This window comes from Eriocheir sinensis, chromosome 7, assembly GCF_024679095.1.
Source record: "Eriocheir sinensis breed Jianghai 21 chromosome 7, ASM2467909v1, whole genome shotgun sequence".
Taxonomy (NCBI): domain Eukaryota; kingdom Metazoa; phylum Arthropoda; class Malacostraca; order Decapoda; family Varunidae; genus Eriocheir; species Eriocheir sinensis.
The window spans coordinates 20,856,685-20,875,205 of NC_066515.1; positions in this window are offsets into that span (position 1 = coordinate 20,856,685).

Here is an 18,521-nt window from a genome sequence, read left to right on the forward strand (position 1 = left end):
CGAGGGCGTCCACCTGCACCCGAGCGGCCAGGTGTATAAATCTGACGCACAGAAACGTGTTGGTCTGTCATGCATGTCTGGGGAGCGTGAAGGCGGCGTATGCCATGCCGGGAATTGCCGCCAAGTGGCAATCCGTTGGGAGATTTGATTTTTCCAGTTTGACTAAAAAAAAAAAAAAAAAAAAAGTGAATTCTGGTGTTTAGCATTTTTTGACTGTGAACTTGGTAAATGATTTTTTGCTGATTGAATATGTAGATTTTTTTTGTTTATATTTTAGTTTCCTTGTGACACGTTGCCTGAAGTGATGGACCATTCGTACTATTTTTTTCCCATATCTGTTTTGTTCATATCGGGATGCTCGTGTGGCTCCATTTATAATTTTGCTCATAAAAGGCCGGATTCATGTTTGAGTCAGAAATCATACGTGTGTTTACTTTTATTTGTATGCCTGGAGTTTATTCTATGTGTGGAACAGAGTAATAGTTGTATAAGGAGAGGAACTTGCCCTCATGGAAAGAACACTTAAAATATTATCCAAAAAGTTTCGTTAGTGTTTCCTGTTCTTTGTAAGTTTTTTTATTAACAATATGTAAAAAATGTGTTTTTTGTAATACGTATTATTTTGGACGTACAATTTCCACAAGTACTCTGCTACGAAAACACACACGGCAGAAATATGATTTTTGCTAAACTTTTTTTGCTTCGGTCAGTAACCTGCTCCCCCTTCTTCCTTGCATCTTTTCCTCCTCCTCCTTCTCCTCCTCCTCCTTCCTCTCCTCCCCCTCCTCCTCCTCCTCCTCCTTCCTCTCCTTCCTCATCTTCCCACCTCTTCCTTCTCTTCCTCCCCCTCCTTCTCCTCTGATATATATATATATATATATATATATATATATATATATATATATATATATATATATATATATATATATATATATATATACACACACACACACATACATGCATACTACTTATTATAAATTTACTAACTGCTTACTTTTTAGTGACCAAGTCTAGGCAGGGCAAGACGCGTGTGACCCTGTCCGTGTAAACTCTTCCTCTTCCTCCTCCGACACCTTTTTATTTTTTCTTGTTCTTGACCTTTATCAATATTTTTCATCATCTTTTTCTCTTGCCTCTTCTTTTTCTTCTAATTATTATTATAATAGTAATAATAATAATAATAATAATAATTATTATTATTATTATCATTATCATTATCATTATCATTATTATTATTATTATTATTATTATTCTCTTCCCTCCTACTCATACCCAGCATGTGCATCTTAGCTAATACCTAATTCAAGACACTGACGAACCAGACACACACACACACACACACACACAGAGAGAGAGAGAGAGAGAGAGAGAGAGAGAGAGAGAGAGAGAGAGAGAGAGAGAGAGAGAGAGAGAGAGAGAGAGAGAGAGAGAGAGAGAGAGAGAGAGAGACGTAGGTTTTCCTTGTGAATGCCAGCATGCATGCAAATCGTACCCACTTGTTTATTTAGATCCTGAACATGATTAAATTGTTTGTACGGAGCGAGGACCGATTGTTGAGTTAGTAGGAAGATTCTTAATGAAGTGTCTGGGGCTCCATTTTTTGTGTTGTATATGACTTACCTTTCCGCACACCTGTTTTGGAGGCTGTTGTTTTTGTTGTTGTTGTTGTTGTTTAAGGATGGTCTTTCTTTTCTTATTTTTTTCTTTCCCTTTCTTGTTGTTGTTGTTGTTGTTGTTGTTGTTGTTGTTGTTGTTGTTGTTGTTCTTTTGCTTTTTTCTTCTTCTTCTTCTTCTTTCATTTATATATATTTCATTTTCTTTTTCTTTTCCTTTTATCTCATTCTTTTTATTCTTCTTTATTATAAGCGGCATTTCCCTTTTATTATTATTATTATTATTATTATTATTATTATTATTATTATTATTATTATTATTATTATTATTATTATTATTATTATTATTATTATTATTATTATTATTATTATTATTATTATTATTATTATTATTCCTCCTCCTAGTGCGATTTTTTTTCCCAGCGGTTGCAATGTGAGAATATATAATAAGGGCGGAACGGACTCCTAAATAGGACAGCATGTTTATTGTATTTATTCATATGAAAACAAATAGTATGTGCTTGATGTATTTATGAAGCAAATACGAATATGCCTTTGTGTGCGTTTGCGTGCGTGTGTGTGTGTGTGTGTGTGTGTGTGTGTGTGTGTGTGTGTGTGTGTGTGTTTAGGTTTTTATCCGACATAAATATTGTATGATTTGTATGAATTAATACTTGTCTGACATTTGAGAAGAGAGAGAGAGAGAGAGAGAGAGAGAGAGAGAGAGAGAGAGAGAGAGAGAGAGAGAGAGAGAGAGAGAGAGAGAGAGAGAGAGAGAGAGAGAGAATTATCGAAACCCCTCATTTTTCCCTGCCGATCACAAGTCATCGTTGAAAAGCAATTTATGGACGCGAAATTGTAAGAACTACCTGTGTGTGTGTGTGTGTGTGTGTGTGTGTGTGTGTGTGTGTGTGTGTGTGTGTGTGTGCAGGGTCGTGTATGTGTATGTGGTTAGGCACAAATTTATTACCGCAGCAAGCGTTCACAACCCAAAATTATTTCTCTCTCTCTCTCTCTCTCTCTCTCTCTCTGCCATATACTTATAGAAACAATCCACAAAATTATCAAACAAACAAAACAAACACTATAATCCACACTAGAAATACTAACTTCTTATATTCACTAAAAAGAACGAAAACAATCGATACACATTTTTCAGGACTAAGAACGTCTTATTTCCACGTTCTTCCCGCCATGATAAGTCCTTAAGTTTCGAGTGTGGCGTTTTATCCCTTCTTTTTCCCACCACTGTGAAGGCTGCAATGGTAAGCAGTCTCGTGTGTCTCGCTATTCCCTTGCCCGAAATTGACCTTCCATCACGGCCCTTGTTCACCCCGGCAACCTTCGACATGGGAAAAGAAAGGAGGGAGACAGTGCGGGGGTGTTCGTAGACTGATGTGTGTGTGTGAGAGGGAGAGAGTAGGAAAGGAGAGAAGGACTAAAGAAGGAGATAGATAGTGCGGGGGAGTGTAGAGATCTGTGTGTGAGGGGGTAAGGGAAGTGAGTAGAAAAGGAGAGGACTAAGGAAGGAGGGAGGTAGTGTTTGGAGTAAAAATAGAATAGACAAATTAAATGGAAGTGACATGAGGATAAGAGTAAGGGAAATAAAGGGTAGGTGAGACTTCGTAGAGGGAAAAGAGTGAATGATAGAGATGGTGAGTAGGAAAGGAAAGGAGGACTAGGAAAAAGATTAAGGCTAGAAAAGGGAGGGGAGGGAAGGATAAGTTGCTGGATAGACTGCAGTGAGGAGGAAGATAAAGAGAGGAAGAGTGGGACATAAAAGAACAGGTTAAGCAACAAGAAACAAAGAAGTAGAGAGCATGAATGTAAGGAGATATCGTAGGAGGAGGAGGACAGAAGATTAAGAGAAGGGAACAGACAGTATATCAGAGAAGAAAAAAAGATAAAAGAATGCTAAAAAAGACAAGTTACAAATACAAAGATAATAGGAAGGAAAGATAAATATAGGAAAAAAAAGGAGGAAACAACTTTAGTGAGAGAAGAGAAAGGAAAGATAAAACGTAAAGAAACGGAAAATGCTGAGAGAGTGATTAAGGGAGGGAAAAAAAGATAAATGGGGGTAAAGAAAGAAAGAAAAGAAGGAAACAACAACAGTGAGAGAAGAGAAAGGAATGCAAAAAGGTAGAGGAACGAATACAGAGAATGCGCTTAATACGGAAAACAAAGATAATGATTAAGGAAGAGAAGAAAAGAGAGAGAGCAGTAAAGAAAGGAAGAAAATAAGAAAACAACAGCAATAAGAGAAGAGAGAAAGGAATGCTAAGAGGTAGAGGAAGGAATACAGAAAATGCGCTTAATACGGAAAACAAAGATAATGATTAAGGAAGGGAGGAAAAGAAAGAGGGCGGTAGACTACGAAATATAAGATGGGAGAAAGTGGTGTGCATGCATAGAGGGTAGATATTGCATCCCTCAGTCAGGTAACACGAGAGGTCACCTGCGCCAAGATATCTCAGGTGATAATCTAATGGGAGATATACGTTGTGCTTTGTTAAGAGAGAGAGAGAGAGAGAGAGAGAGAGAGAGAGAGAGAGAGAGAGAGAGAGAGAGATAAGAAAAGATAAAAAGTGAGGAAAAGAAAAAGGAAAAGAAAAAAAAGAGGAAAAGACAGATCATACGAAAGAAAAGAAAAAAAAAACCCGCGGTCCCTAAATCCTCGCGGCGTTCACTGACAAATAAACTCCCGAGCGAAGCAGTTTCGAACCCACCAGATGAGCTCACATTTTCCCCGGATTTAAGAGACACGAAGGTTCAAACGCAGCGCCATAAAGCTTGAAGCAGTGTCTCGAACTGCCTGAACCCTTGACCCTACATCACCTCACGGCGCCTCTATACCTAAGCAGCGGAAGGGCGAAAGTTCTATGCAAATTTGGCGTTCGAATCCGAAACTTGTATGATTCGAAGCTTCAAACCGTTGTATTTCGCATGTCGATCCTGCTTCGTTGTTTGCTCAAGAGACTCCCCGGTATGCCAATGAAGTATGTCGGTCATATTTTGCCAAGTTTTATTTCTCCTTGATTTCATACTATCCTCACAGTCACTCTTTCCGTTCATCTTCTTCAACGCTGTTTCTCTCATTTACTTTCTATTTTTATCTCCCCCATTTTATCATGTTAATATTCTTTTCATATTTTATCGTCATTGCTATCCCTTCCATTTAATCACCCACCCATTCAGTTTTTTTTTAATTATTGCTTGCTGTCTGTCTTTTCCATTTCATCTATTTCGTTTCCAGTTTCCACTTATGTGTATTGGATCGGTCATCTTTTTACAGTTTCAAAATAACAGAACGAAAACAAAATCAAGATTGCGAATTAGGAAAACAGATGAAGGGATTAATTTTGTTATAGACTTAATTTATTTACTGCTCTATTTTTTAACTTCTCCTCTTCCTCCTCCTCCTCTTCCTCTTCCTCCTCCTCTTCCTCCCCAGATTCCTCCTCTTCCTCTTCCTGCTCAAATTTATAGCTCTATTTATTTAACTCCTCCTCTTCTTCCTCCTCCTCCTCTTCCTCTTCCTCTTCCGCTTCCTCTTTTTCCTCCTCCTCCTCTTCCTCTTCCTCCTCAAATTCCTCCTCCTCCTCATCCATACCAATGTGATTTTCAGATTGCCATTTTTTTTCTCATTCGTTGCAATCTTTCCTCGTTTTTTGTATCAGTGGATGAAGAAATCGATGGAGGTCTCTTCCTTCTTTCCCTCCCCTCCCTCTCCTTCCCTCTCCCTCTCTCCCTCCCTCCCGGTTGAGTGTGATGGATGAAGGGTTCGGCGTGAGGGATGAGAGGCCGAGGAAAGCAGGTAAAACGGTGATTGGATGATGGGTGGATGATGAGTCTTGTTGAGCCTAATGTCTAGATCCAGGGAACGTGAGCTTCGTTTTGCCTTCCTGCCTGTTAGGGTGTGTGTGTTTTTTGTGTTTTGTAGCGTGGGAATATCCGTGTTTGATTTTTTTTTTAAGGGTTCCTCTTGTATTTTTATGATTTTGATATTTTATGATATATTTATGATATTTGTTTATGATTTTTTTTTCTTGTATTTTTATGACTGTATTTTGTATTATTTTTTGTTTTCTGATGATTGTTTTCTTGAATTTTTTATTATTTTTTTTATTTTTTATGATTTTCTTGTATTTTTTAGGATTTTTTCATTCTTTTTTATTTTTTATTCCTTTGTATTTTCTTTTTATGATTTTATTTTTGATTTTTGCTTCGTTGTTGATTTACTTCGTTTTTCCCCTTTTTGTTAAGTTGCTTGGTTTCTTTGCCGTCTTATGTGTTTCGTTATTTCTCATTTTTCCATGTTTCTTCTTTTCTCTTCTCGTATTCTTTCATTATCATTTTCTTCTGCTTTTCACTTGTTTATTTTTTGTTTCGTGGTTGATTTCTTGTGTTTTTCCTTCTTGTTTATTGTTTGGTTTGATTGTTACGTGTTTCATAATTTCTTATTTTTTCTATGTTCCCTATTTTCTCTTTTAATAGTCGACCATTTTGCTTTCTTTTTGCCTTTTCTTTCTTACTCTTTCCTTTTGTTTGGCTCATCTTGTTGTGTTTCATTATTTCTTCTTTTTCCACGTTCCTTATTTTCTCTTTTCGTATTCTTTCATCTCCATTTCCTTCTGCTTATTCTCATCTTTTCTTCAATCTTTTTCTTCGTTATCAGTTTTTGTCATGCTTCTATTATCAACTTCCATTTTATTTCCTTGCCTATTCGTCCCACTTGGTGTTTATATATTTTTTGCTTAAGTTATTGAGCAAACTATTATTTTCAGCCGTACTGCTTCGTGTTTTCGATAAGAGGTGTTGGTAACATATCCTCATGTATATTTATGTGACTGTCATCGTTTTGTTTACTCATTAATTTTATCTTTGAAAAGTTTAGAAAATTCATTGAAGGAAACTGAATTTGTTTCTCTGTGCTGTACAATCAACTCGAGTTAAGATAGTGAGCCTTAAAAAAATGGGATAACGAAAGTATGTGCATTTAAACAACAACAACAACAAAAAAAAAAAAAGAGCCTGAGTCTTTTATTTGGATCGGAACATCAATAGTAAAAAAAGTAGATTCAGAAATAGATAGTGAAAACGAAAGAAAAAGTAAATTAAAAAAACATAAGTCAACGAAAGAAAAAGTAAATTCAGAAAAAGATGAGTCAAACGAAAGAAAAAGTAAATAAAAAAAAAACATAAGTCAACGAAAGAAAAAGTAAATTCAGAAAAAGATGAGTCAAACGAAAGAAAAAGTAAATTCAGAAAAAGATGAGTCAAAACGAAAGAAAAAGTAAATTCAGAAAAGATGAGTCAAAACGAAAGAAAAAATAAATTCAGAAAAAGATGAGTCAAAACGAAAGAAAAAGTAAATTCAGAAAAAGATGAGTCATAACGAAAGAAAAAGTAAATTCAGAAAAAGATGAGTCAAAACGAAAGAAAAAATAAATTCAGAAAAGATGAGTCAAAACGAAAGAAAAAGTATATTCAGAAAAAAAGATAAGTCGCAATGTTGAACTAGAAACATATATCAAAATGAGAATAGAAGAGAAAAAAACTAATATGGATACAACAACATTAATAAGGAAAAAAAAATAATGGTAATATAAAATGGCGAGCAATAATAGAAATAAATAAAATACTCAAAGTGGAAATCAGATAAACTAAACTAGCCAGTAATAAAACAAACAGACCAGCAATATGAACCAGGTGTATACGAGGTTGGACAGGTGATAATGTAACAAAACTAAACCCCAAAAGAAAATATAAATAAAAACCTTAAAAAATAATCATACAAACCTATCAATGAGGGCAGGCGAGGCAGGTTTGTATCCGCGGCGAGACGAAGTGTTAATGTATGCAGCCTCTTCAACATACTCTCGAAATCCTCACGTCTCTGTCCCGCCTCGCCTGGGCCAAGCCTCCGACAGGTAACACGTGTGGCTGCCCAGGTGAGATAAAGGCCCAGGTGATGGATAGGGGAGGGGCAGGATGGAGGAGGAGGAGGAGGAGGAGGAGGAAAAGGAGGAATGTTCTCTCAAGTGTGGTGACCCAGGAGACGATTAGGGATTGGCTGATTTTTCCTCACTAAGCTGCTAATCGTGTGTGTGTGTGTGTGTGTGTGTGTGTGTGTGTGTGTGTGTGTGGTGTGTGGTGTGTGTGTGTGTGTTAGTTATAAGGAGTTGATTGCTTGTTTTTCGAAGTAATTCTTTATACGTTCTGAAATTTTCTAACTTGCTAATCTTGTTTTCCATATTTTCTGAAGTATTTGTGTCCTTATTTCATATATTAGTCTTTTCTTTTTCTTTTTTTCTTTCTAATTTTAGTATTCCAGTTTAGTTTAGTTCATTGTTTTGGTTTGTGGTGGATTTTGCTTCGTTTCTGTATTTGTGTTCATTATTTACATCGTTTCCACATGTAATAAACAGCCTGTATTTTCATTTTTATCTTCCTGTAATAAGCCTGTACTGTATTTCCTTTACTTACATATTCTCAACGTTATTTTTATCCTATTCGCCATTTATTTCGTACACTTGTCTATCGGTATATCATTTTGGCCCCATCGTTTTCTAGAGAAGCAAGTCAACCTTTCGAGCAAGCCAGTCGACGAAGAAAGAACCAAAGCGAAACGTGAAGATCAGGAAAACAAGAAAACAAAAGAAACAGACCAGAAAATAAATCGTGACCTCTCCTCCTTCTTCTCCTCCTCCAGCTTTCCTGCATTCTCTTCCCCCACCTAATTCCCCTCCTCCTTTTTCTCCCTTTTCTTCACTTCCTCCACCCTCACACATTCTTCCCGCCCAAAATTCCGCGGTAACAGAAAACACTCGCGCGTGAATGAATGGAAAAACCGCGGGCGTGTGTGGAGATACCCGTACCCTGGCCGTCCACTCCGCCCCGTCCACCTATGCAAAGCCAGCGACCCCTTGCCCTCCGCCGCGCGCTGGTGTGGCAGACTCGCTCATTACCCCGGGAGTGATGGAGAGGGCGTGTCCTCCCTCCTATTATCATTTCCCTCTCCTCTGAAAGGCGTCTCCTCCCTCCTCCTCTGCCTCCTCCGGGATAGAACTTTGCTGTCCCTCCCTGTTTCTTTTCTGTCTCTTTTCCCGTACCTTTCCGTCCTTTCCCAACGCCGACTATTTGATTTGTTTCTTTTCCGTTCATTTCAGTGCTCGTTTTGTTCTCGTGTTCTCCTTCTCCTCTCCGTTTCGCTGTACAGTCAACTCGAGTTAAGATAGTGAGCCTTAAAAAAAAAAGGGATGACAAAAGTGTATGCATTTAGGTTAGGTTAGGTTACGTTAGGTTAGCATAAAAAAATCAGGAGCCTGAGTTTTTTTTATTTGCATCGGAATATCAATTTTAGAACAAGAAAATTCAGAAGAAGGTATTGAACTCTATTCCTCCCGGTCTTGATATTTTTTTTCCTATTTCTCCTTCCCCTTTTCTTTGTTATTATTTTCCGTCTTCCTCTCCTTCCTACTCATCCCTTTCTAATCCTCCTTCCCCTTATCTTTCCCCTATTCATCGCCATCCTTTCCCTCCCCTCCTTTTCTGCTGCCCTCTCGAGACTTGTACAGGGGAGGGAAACAGGAAAAAAAAAGTGTGTGTGTGTGTGTGTGTGTGTGTGTGTGTGTGTGTGTGTGTGTGTGTGTGTGTGTGTGTGTGTGTGTGTGTGTGTGTGTGTGTGTGTGTGTGTGTGTGTGTGTGTATTTTCGTGGATTTGCAATTTTTTTTACACATTAAAGTAACTCTTGACATCGACACACACAAACACACACACACACACACACACACATACACACACGGAAAACTCATTCATCATACTTATTGTGACTTAACATAGAGAGAGAGAGAGAGAGAGAGAGAGAGAGAGAGAGAGAGAGAGAGAGAGAGAGAGAGAGAGAGAGAGAGAGAGAGAGAGAGAGAGAGAGAGAGAGAGAGAGAGAGAGAGAGAGAGAGAGAGAGACGCTGTAAGAGAAGACAAAGACATACACAGAGAGACACAGAGACGGAGAGACAGAAACAGAAACAGAGTCTATCAAACACGTATAATTTTCTCTCATGCAATCAAGAGAGTAGACAATAGACACGCAGGGAACAATGCTCTGCGATTCGATGCTCAATTGTTTAATCATATAGAATCGAACACCCCTTCTGACTAACCCGGGGACACACACACACACACACACACACACACACACACACACACACACACACACACACACACACACACACACACACACACACACACACACCTGAGGGCAATTTTACAGGTGCGTGCGTGGCTGTGACAGAGAGCATCGCGGTGACCCTGTTATGTCGGGGTGACGGGGTGTGTGAGGTGGCTTCTGATGGGGTTATCGGATGGTGTGACGAGTTATAGATTGGAGACGTGGGGTGACAGGGTGCCATGACGTGCAGGCGGGTCATGTTTGTGCTCTTTGTGTCATTCCGTGATGCTGTGGATGTTAGGTGACATTGTGTACTCCTGAAGTGGTTCGGTCAATGTCAGAAAGGTTGGTTTCGGGGGTGTTTGGTGATGACTATGCCGTATAGACTCGTGGAAAAGCTGAATTTTGATGTGAATTTATTATGTGAGCCTTTTTTTGTGTTGCTACAGGGAATGGGGGGGGGGGGGGAAGAAGGGAACAGAAATGAAGAAATGAAGGGATGGGAAGGAAAGGAAGGGAAGAGAAGGGGATGAAATAGAAGAGAGGGAAGGATGGGAAGGTAAAATGGGAAGGGAAGGAAGCTATTTTTTCATCAAACGAATATATATATGGAACGACTCTGATATGGCTTGCCTAAACTCGTTCCATAATCGCTATTAGAGCATTGAGCCGTGTGAATATAGAGCCATTTCTGCACGCTTAATCACAGCCAGGTACGCAGGAAGTATTGTTTTATGTCTTACTTTCTTTGTTGACATGGTATCAGTTCTACGTATGATATGACCCGCCTAAGCTCGTTCGTCGTCATTAGAGCATAGAGCCGTGTAAATAGAGAGCCCTTACTGCACGCCTAATCACAGCTAGGTTTTGTTTTATGATTTACTTTCTTCGTTGACATGTTATCACTTCTACGTATGATATGGCCTCCCTAAGGTCGTTCGTCGTCATTAGAGCATAGAGCCATGTAAATATAGAGCCCTTACTGCACGCCTAATCACAGCTAGGTTTTGTTTTATGATTTACTTTCTTCGTTGACATGTTATCACTTCTACGTATGATATGGCCCGCCTAAGCTCGTTCGTCGTCATTAGAGCATAGAGCCTTGTAAATATAGAGCCCTTACTGCACGCCTAATCACAGCTAGGTTTTGTTTTATGACTTACTTTCTTCGTTGACATGTTATCAGTTCTACGTATGATATAGCCTGCCTAAACTCGTTCCTCGTCATTAGAGCATAGAGCCGTGTGAATATAGAGCCCTTACTGCACTCCTAGTCACAGCCAGGTATGCAGGAAGTATTGTTTATAACTTACTTTCTTCGTTGACATGTTATCACTTCTACGTATGATATGGCCTCCCGACACTCGTTCCTTGTCATTAGAGCATAGAGCCATGTGAGTATAGAGCCATTTCTGCACACCTAATCAGAGCCAGGTACGCAGGAAGTCAGGTAACCCCGTTCTTTTGCGCTTATTTGTATCGGGCACACGAACTGCCAATCAGGAAGCACCGTGTCAGCCCTTAAGTTCGCCATGGGATGCTCTTATTGGTCCATTAGCATACGATGAAGACATTTAGGAGCCAATCAGGTTACATGAGACTCATTTTCCTGTTCGCTGATTGGCCCATTAACCCCTTAAGAGACAGTGGGTGCGAGGACGAAGCGATGGCGTGTTATACGAGGAAAGAAAAAAGAAGCATTAAGGAAAATCATTATGCCTTCCAGTCTTCATTATCCCTGTCGTTTAAAAGGTGATTTATTGCTCTTGTGATTAATGAAGGAATATATATTGAGGGTTTTATATATTGCGGGTAGGCATGGGAGTTTATTTTTTTTTTATTGTGTTGTAATAGTGTTAGAAGTGATTAATATGTAGTTAGTTTGCTCTTAGGGTAATTAAAGCGTGTAATGAGAGCGAGAGAAGGGAAGGGAAGGGGAGGGAAGGGAAGGGAAGGGGAGATAAGGGGAGGGGAGGGAAGGGAAGGGGAGAGAAGGGAAGGGAAGGGAAGGGAAGGGAAAGGGAGGGAAGGGAAGGGAAGGGGAGGGGAGGGAAGGGAAGGGAAGGGAAGGGAAGGGAAGGGAAAGAGAAGGCGAAGAGAAGGGAAAACAAGAGAAAACAAGAGAAGACAAGACAAAGACAAGACGAAGACAAAACGAAGACAAGACAAAGAGACAAAGCCAAAGACGAAGAGAAGGGATAAAAAGAGAAAACAATAGAAGACAAGAGAAGACAAGACGAAGACAAGACAAAGAGACAAAGCCAAAGACGAAGAGAAGGGATAAAAAGAGAAAACAATAGAAGACAAGAGAAGACAAGACGAAGACAAGACGAAGACAAGACAAAGAGACAAAGCCAAAGACGAAGAGAAGGGATAAAAAGAGAAAACAATAGAAGACAATAGAAGACAATAGAAGACAAGAGAAGACAAGACGAAGACAAGACGAAGACAAGACGAAGAGACAAAGCCAAAGACGAAGAGAAGGGATAAAAAGAAAACAATAGAAGATAAGAGAAGACAAGAAAAAGACAAGAGAAGACAAGAAAAAGACAAGAGAAGACAAGAAAAAGACAAGAGAAGACAAGAGAAGACAAGAGAAAGAAACAAAGCCAAAGACGAAGAGAAGGGATAAAAAGAGAAAACAATAGAAGACAAGACGAAGACAAGACGAAGACAAGACAAAGAAACAAAGCCAAAGACGAAGAGAAGGGATAAAAAGAGAAAACAATAGAAGACAAGAGAAAACAAGACAAGAGAAGACAAGACGAAGACAAGACGAAAACAAGACAAGAGAAGACAAGAGAGAGGGTTAGTGTATCTTGGGAGGTCGTTTCATTCTCGTTATTGTTCTCGTATATCAAAGAAAACACATAAATCACAGTCATTTTTCTTTTTGCTAGTGGTTGCAGGGAGCAGTCATTTCTATTTCTCCCATCTACCTTATCCTGTTCCCTCTTTTATCTTTCTTTCCTTTACGAACAATATGAGCAGGATAGAGGAAGCGATGATGACTTGAAAAGATAATAATGATAACTATAATAAAAGATGAAAAGGAGAAAGGCGATGATAAAAAAGGGCTAAGAAAGGTCAGAAAGAAAGAGGATAGAAGAAAAGTCATAATAGGAAGAAAAGAAGGAGATGGTGGAAGAGAAGTGAAGGAAAAGGAAGAATAAGAGAAGGAGGGTCAAAATGTACAGAGGAGGATGAGAAAAACAGAACAAGGAAAAGAACGAAAGAAATGGGATGGGGGCGTTAAAGAAGAGAAAGAAGAGGAAGAGAAGATAGAGGAGAGAAAGGAAAATGGTGTGATGCTGATAAAGAGGAGGAGAAATATGTGAAAAAAAACCCATAGCGGTAGTGATGATAGTAGAAGTGATGACGGTAATAGGAATGAAGGGGGAAGAAACAGCTGTGATGAAGGTGAGAAAGGGGTGTTGGAGGTAATGAAGGTGGTGGTGATGGTGGTGATGGTGATGCTGGAAATGGAGGTGGAGGTGGAGGGTAGAAGTGGAGGTGTTGGGTTTAATGGAGATGATGGTATTGGTGGAGTTGATTTTGGGTGGAGATCATAGTGGAAGGTGGAGGTGGTGGTGATGGTGCTCTCGTTGGTTTTAGAGAGGATGGTGGTGGTGATGATGGGTGGTAGTGAGGATGGTGGAGGTGATGATGACGGAACAGTGATGGTGGTGATGGTGGTGGTGGGCGTTAGGTAGGAGGTTTGGCATTGGTAGTGGTGGTGATGGTGTGGGTTCTAGTTGTGGTGGTGAGGGTAGTGGTGGTGATGGTGGGGGTACTAGTGGTGGTGGTGGTGGAGGTGGTGGTGGTGGTGGCGTGTGTACCCAGGCAGTGGAGGGCCGCACGAGGGGTAAACACCGGCTTCCTCGCGTCTTCTCTCCGCGCCTGGTGTGATGTAAATACCAACAGAATCTTGCCTTACGCGGGTGTTATCACGCGAGCCTTCTTTTGGGCCCCAAGGTAAGGTCCGGCGGAAAAGTTGTATTGCAAAGAGAAGAAAAGAAGAAAAAGGCGAGCGGAAAGTTTGCGTTGTGTGGCTGAGGTGTTTTGAGGCTCATCTTTCTTTCTGGTGCTTTTTTTCTCGCATTGATTGTATGAAATTGGGTCGATGTTTTCTGTGCCTTGTTTATATGGACAGAAAAATGAAGACAGGAAAAGACCGGACGAGAAAGTTGTGTGTGGTTGAGGTGTTGGAAGGCTTCGTTTTCTTTCTGCTTCTTTTTCTTTATTCAGATTGACTGAATGAAATTGGGTCGATGTTTTCTGTGCCTTGTTTATATGGACGCAAAAGAAGGACAAAGAAGACCGGTGTTGAAAGTGGTGGGAGTTGTGTGAAGGCTTCGTTTCTTCTGCTTTTCTTTGCTGGAGATTTTGAAATTGGGTCGATGTTTTCTGTGCCTTGTTTATATGGACGCAAAAATAGAGACAGGAAAAGAGCGGACGAGAAAGTTGTGTGTGGTTGAGGTGTTGGAAGGTTTCGTTTTCTTTCTGCTTCTTTTTCTTTATTCAGATTGATTGACTGAAATTGGGACGGTGTTTTCTGTGCCTTGTTTATATGGACACAGAAACAGAGACAGGAAAAGAGCGGACGGGAAAGTTGTGTGTGGTTGAGGTGTTGGAAGGTATCGTTTTTATATTTTCTCCCTGGATCGGGGATTCGGTCACTATTTTCTGTTTCCCATTTGTTTCTGTTTAATTCGTCCTTTCATTTTTGTATTAGTATAGTATTAGTATTAACATTAGTAACAGCATTAGTATTCACAATTTTCAGAAGCTGTGATTTATGTGACTTTCAGATTATGAGTTGTTTAATTTTTGCATGAATGAGAACTGCGAAAATATAACGAACACAATTTATACATTTTCATTTTAACTGTGACTTTTTTCGAGTGTAAAAATCATAGGTAATCGATAATATATACATGTTCTAATATTCAGCCGTGATTTCCTTGCATGATTATAGGTACAAGGAGCATTTAAGGGAAACAATATAGATTTAATTATTGTCTCACTAAGGGATTTTTGTAACACCCGGACACCTGCCTCGTAACGCCTCACTGCACAAAACACTACAGGGCTTAGTTTCCATTGGTCGATATTAATCCGTATTCACCTCTGCTGTAAATAACTATCCTCACCTTCTCTCTCTCCCTCTCTTCTTTCACACCGTCTCTTTCCGTCTCTTCTCTCCCTCTCTCTCCCTCAAGGCGACTCTCCCGCTCTCCCTGACTCCCCGCATTTGCTTAACGATATTTTTAACTCTTCTCTCGTCTGCTTATTTTCTCTCCAAATATTTCAGTGAGATGGAAGATGAGAGGCGAGGCGACCTGCTGCTTGGGGCCTGACCTTAGGTGTGTGTGTGTGTGTGTGTGTGTGTGTGTAGGTGTAGTGTGGTTGAGCGGATACCTGGGTGTGTTGTTTTGTGTGGTTGTGGTGATGTAGTTTTTGACATGAGGTATAGTTTCAAATCCTATTCCTTGGTGTTGAAGAGAAGACTCCGATGTGTTGGTGAGGGTCCATTTGATATATGGAAGTAATGATGGTGGTGGTGGTGGTGATGGTGGTGGGTGGGATAGTGGTGTTGATTGTGGTGGTTTGGTGGGCCTGATTGTTAGTGACGTTGATTTATTGTGTCATAGATCATACACCATTTCGTCAACTTGTGTTATGGATGATCGAACGTATATATCAGCTCAAGAGGGTGGAAGCTAGGGAAAGAAAATAGAGGAAAGCGAAATCTAGGGAAATAAAAAGCGAAGTGAGGATTAAAGTTGCAAAGAGCAGGGAAGAAAGTAATAGAAAGCGAAATCTAGGGAAATAAAAAGCGAAGTGAGGATTAAAGTTGCAAAGAGCAGGAAAGAAAGTAGTGGAAAGCGAAATCCAGGGAAATAAAAAGTAAAGTGAGGATTAAAGTAGCAAAATGTCTTGTATTAGGGAGGAAGGAAATATGAAGGAAGGAAAGGAAATAAATATAAAGATGAAAAGTCCACGGTGATATAAAAAAATGGTGACTTGCAGTGAAAGAAATGCGTAAGAAAAGGGAAAACTAGGAATATCAACGAAGAAAAGTATTGAAGGTACGAAGGGAAATTAAGTGAAGCAAAGAAAGATAAAATTGCATATGAGGAATTGATAAGGAAGAAGAAGAAGAAGAAGAAGAAGAAGAGAGAGAGAGAGAGAGAGAGAGAGAGAGAGAGAGAGAGAGAGAGAGAGAGAGAGAGAGAGAGAGAGAGAGAGAGAGAGAGAGAGAGAGAGAGAGAGAGAGAGAGAGAGAGAGAGAGAGAGAGAGAGAGAGAGAGAGAGAGAGAGAGAGAGAGAGAGAGAGAGAGACGTTAAAGACATGCGATTTTATGACCAACCTTGACGAATAGGAATAAAAAAACGTAAAAAGTGTCTTTTCTATTATTTTTCTTGTTCTAAAGGGAAAAAAATAGATAGATAGAGAGAGAGAGAGAGAGGGAGACAAGTAACAACAAGAAGAGTGTTCGTAATGTTTCAAGCCGCCTTTTTTCTTTGTCAAGGGAGGGAGAGAGAGAGAGAGGGAGAGGGAGAGGAAGGGAGGCTGAAAGAGCTAGAGAGAGTCGTTAATGGCCTCCCCCTCCTTTAATTGGGATAAGGGCGGCACCATAACAATAAGAGGCGTGATGTAGTGGCGTGGAGGCAGCGTAATGGAGGCTACCCGTAAATTGGAGGGGCAGAAAGACCTTCCCTTGTGGCAGAACCTCTCAAGGGCGTCTATGGTGCAGGAGACTTTCAGAGGCGAGTTTGGTTTGTGAGGTTAGAAGGGAGGAAGGGTAAGAGGTAAGAGGAAGAGGAGGTTGTTTTGATGTTGAGGAGGAAGATGAGAAAGAGGAGAGATAATGTAAGAAGTAGGGAGGTAGATAAGGGATAAAAATACGAAGATAAAGAAGAAACAAAAACAAAACAAAAGACAAAAGCAGTAACTATAACAAAGTGTGGAGAGGAAAGGGAAACGAGAGAAAGAGAACAAAAACTGAAAATAGGCAATAAGATACGAGGATGAAAGAGGAATAGAAAGATGGAAGGGAGGAGAGAAGTTAAGAGAAGAAGGGAGTGAAGGGGAGGAGGGAAGGAGGGAAAAGGGAGGGGCAGGTAGGTAATGTGTGTCCACCTTTTCAATTAAGCAAGGTAGGAAGGTAAGGAAGGCAGGTAGGAAGGGAGGTAGGCTGGGGTGGCTGCCATACATACATATATACATACATACATACATACATACAGACAGACAGACAGACAGACAGACAGACAGGCCCGGTAAGGAAGGCAGATAGGGAGGGAAGGAGGCTGGGGGTGGGTGGCATAAATACATACATAGACAGACAGACAGACAGACAGGGAATACAGGGAGATGAGAAGGGATGCACGAGAGGGAGGGATGAGTAGTGAAAATGCAAAATGCCGGGTGGAAGACAAGGGAGAAGGACGTGAGAAGCAGGAAGAGGAGCAGGATACAGAAGAGGGGAGACAGGAGGACAGAGGCGGCAGGAATCGAGTAGACAGATAGACAGTAGGCAGGAAAAGCGGGAGACTGCTAAGGGGAGATAAAGGAGAGAGAAGTCAGCTGTTAATAAGAAAGAAAACAGATGAAATAGTAAAAGATGTAAATGAGTGAGGTTTGTATAATAGAAAAGTTGAAGAAAAGAGTATTAGAGAGATTGTTAGAGATACCACATGATAAAAAATGGTCTGAAAGGCAGGCTAAATAAAAATAGAAGGAAATTTGAGTAAGTAAGAAAGTGAACTAGGATTCGATGAAGAGAAAAAAAAAGATAAATGATTAAGAGTAAGGAAAATGAAGTAGAAGTTATAGAAAGAAAAGATTGTAATTGGAGCTGACTGATAGAGGGAAGGAAGGAAGGAAGGGAGGAAAGAAGGAAGGAAGGATAGAAGGAAGGAAGGAAGGAAGGAAGGAAGGAAGGAAGGAAGAGAGGAAAGAAGGAAGGAAGGAAGGAAGAAAGAAAGGAAGGAACGAATGAAGGAAGGAGGGAAGGAAGGAAGGAAGGAAGGAAGGAATGCTCTCTCTCTCTCTCTCTCTCTCTCTCTCTCTCTCTCTCTCTCTCTCTCTCTCTCTCTCTCTCACCCTCCGCCTCACCTGTACACTCTCCTACCTATTTGGCGTGATTTGTTGCTTCCTCCGACACAAAATCTGGGCGCAGGAACACGCTGATTCTTGCCTGTCACGTCCCGTTTGCTCTGATATTCTTTTTGTTCCTTTTTATGCGTTATTTTTTGTCTCAGTTTTCCTCGTGTACAACTGAGGCGAGGAAAAACGAGGATGATTGGTAGTATAGATGGGAAGAAAAGGAGGGAAGGAATATGAGGATGATTAATAGAGAGAAGAAAAGGTGATAAATAAAGATGAGAATGAAAGAAGGCGAGGAAAACGAAGATAATTGATAAGAAAGATGAGAAGGAAGGGAGGGAAAATGATGATGATTAATAGAGAGAAGAAAAAGTGATAAATAAAGATGAGAAGGAAAAGAAGGCGAGGAAAATGAAAATGATTGATGAGAAGACGAGGAGGAAAGACCATAGATACATTCAAGAAGAGGTTGGATAAATTCATGGATAGTTAGTTAAGGTGGGGTTAGGATTACAGGAGCTACCTTGTATTGGCCAACCAGCCTCTTGCAGCCTCCTAACGTTCTTATGTTCTTATGTTCTTTCCTCACTTTATTTTTTGTTCTTGTTATCGCTATAG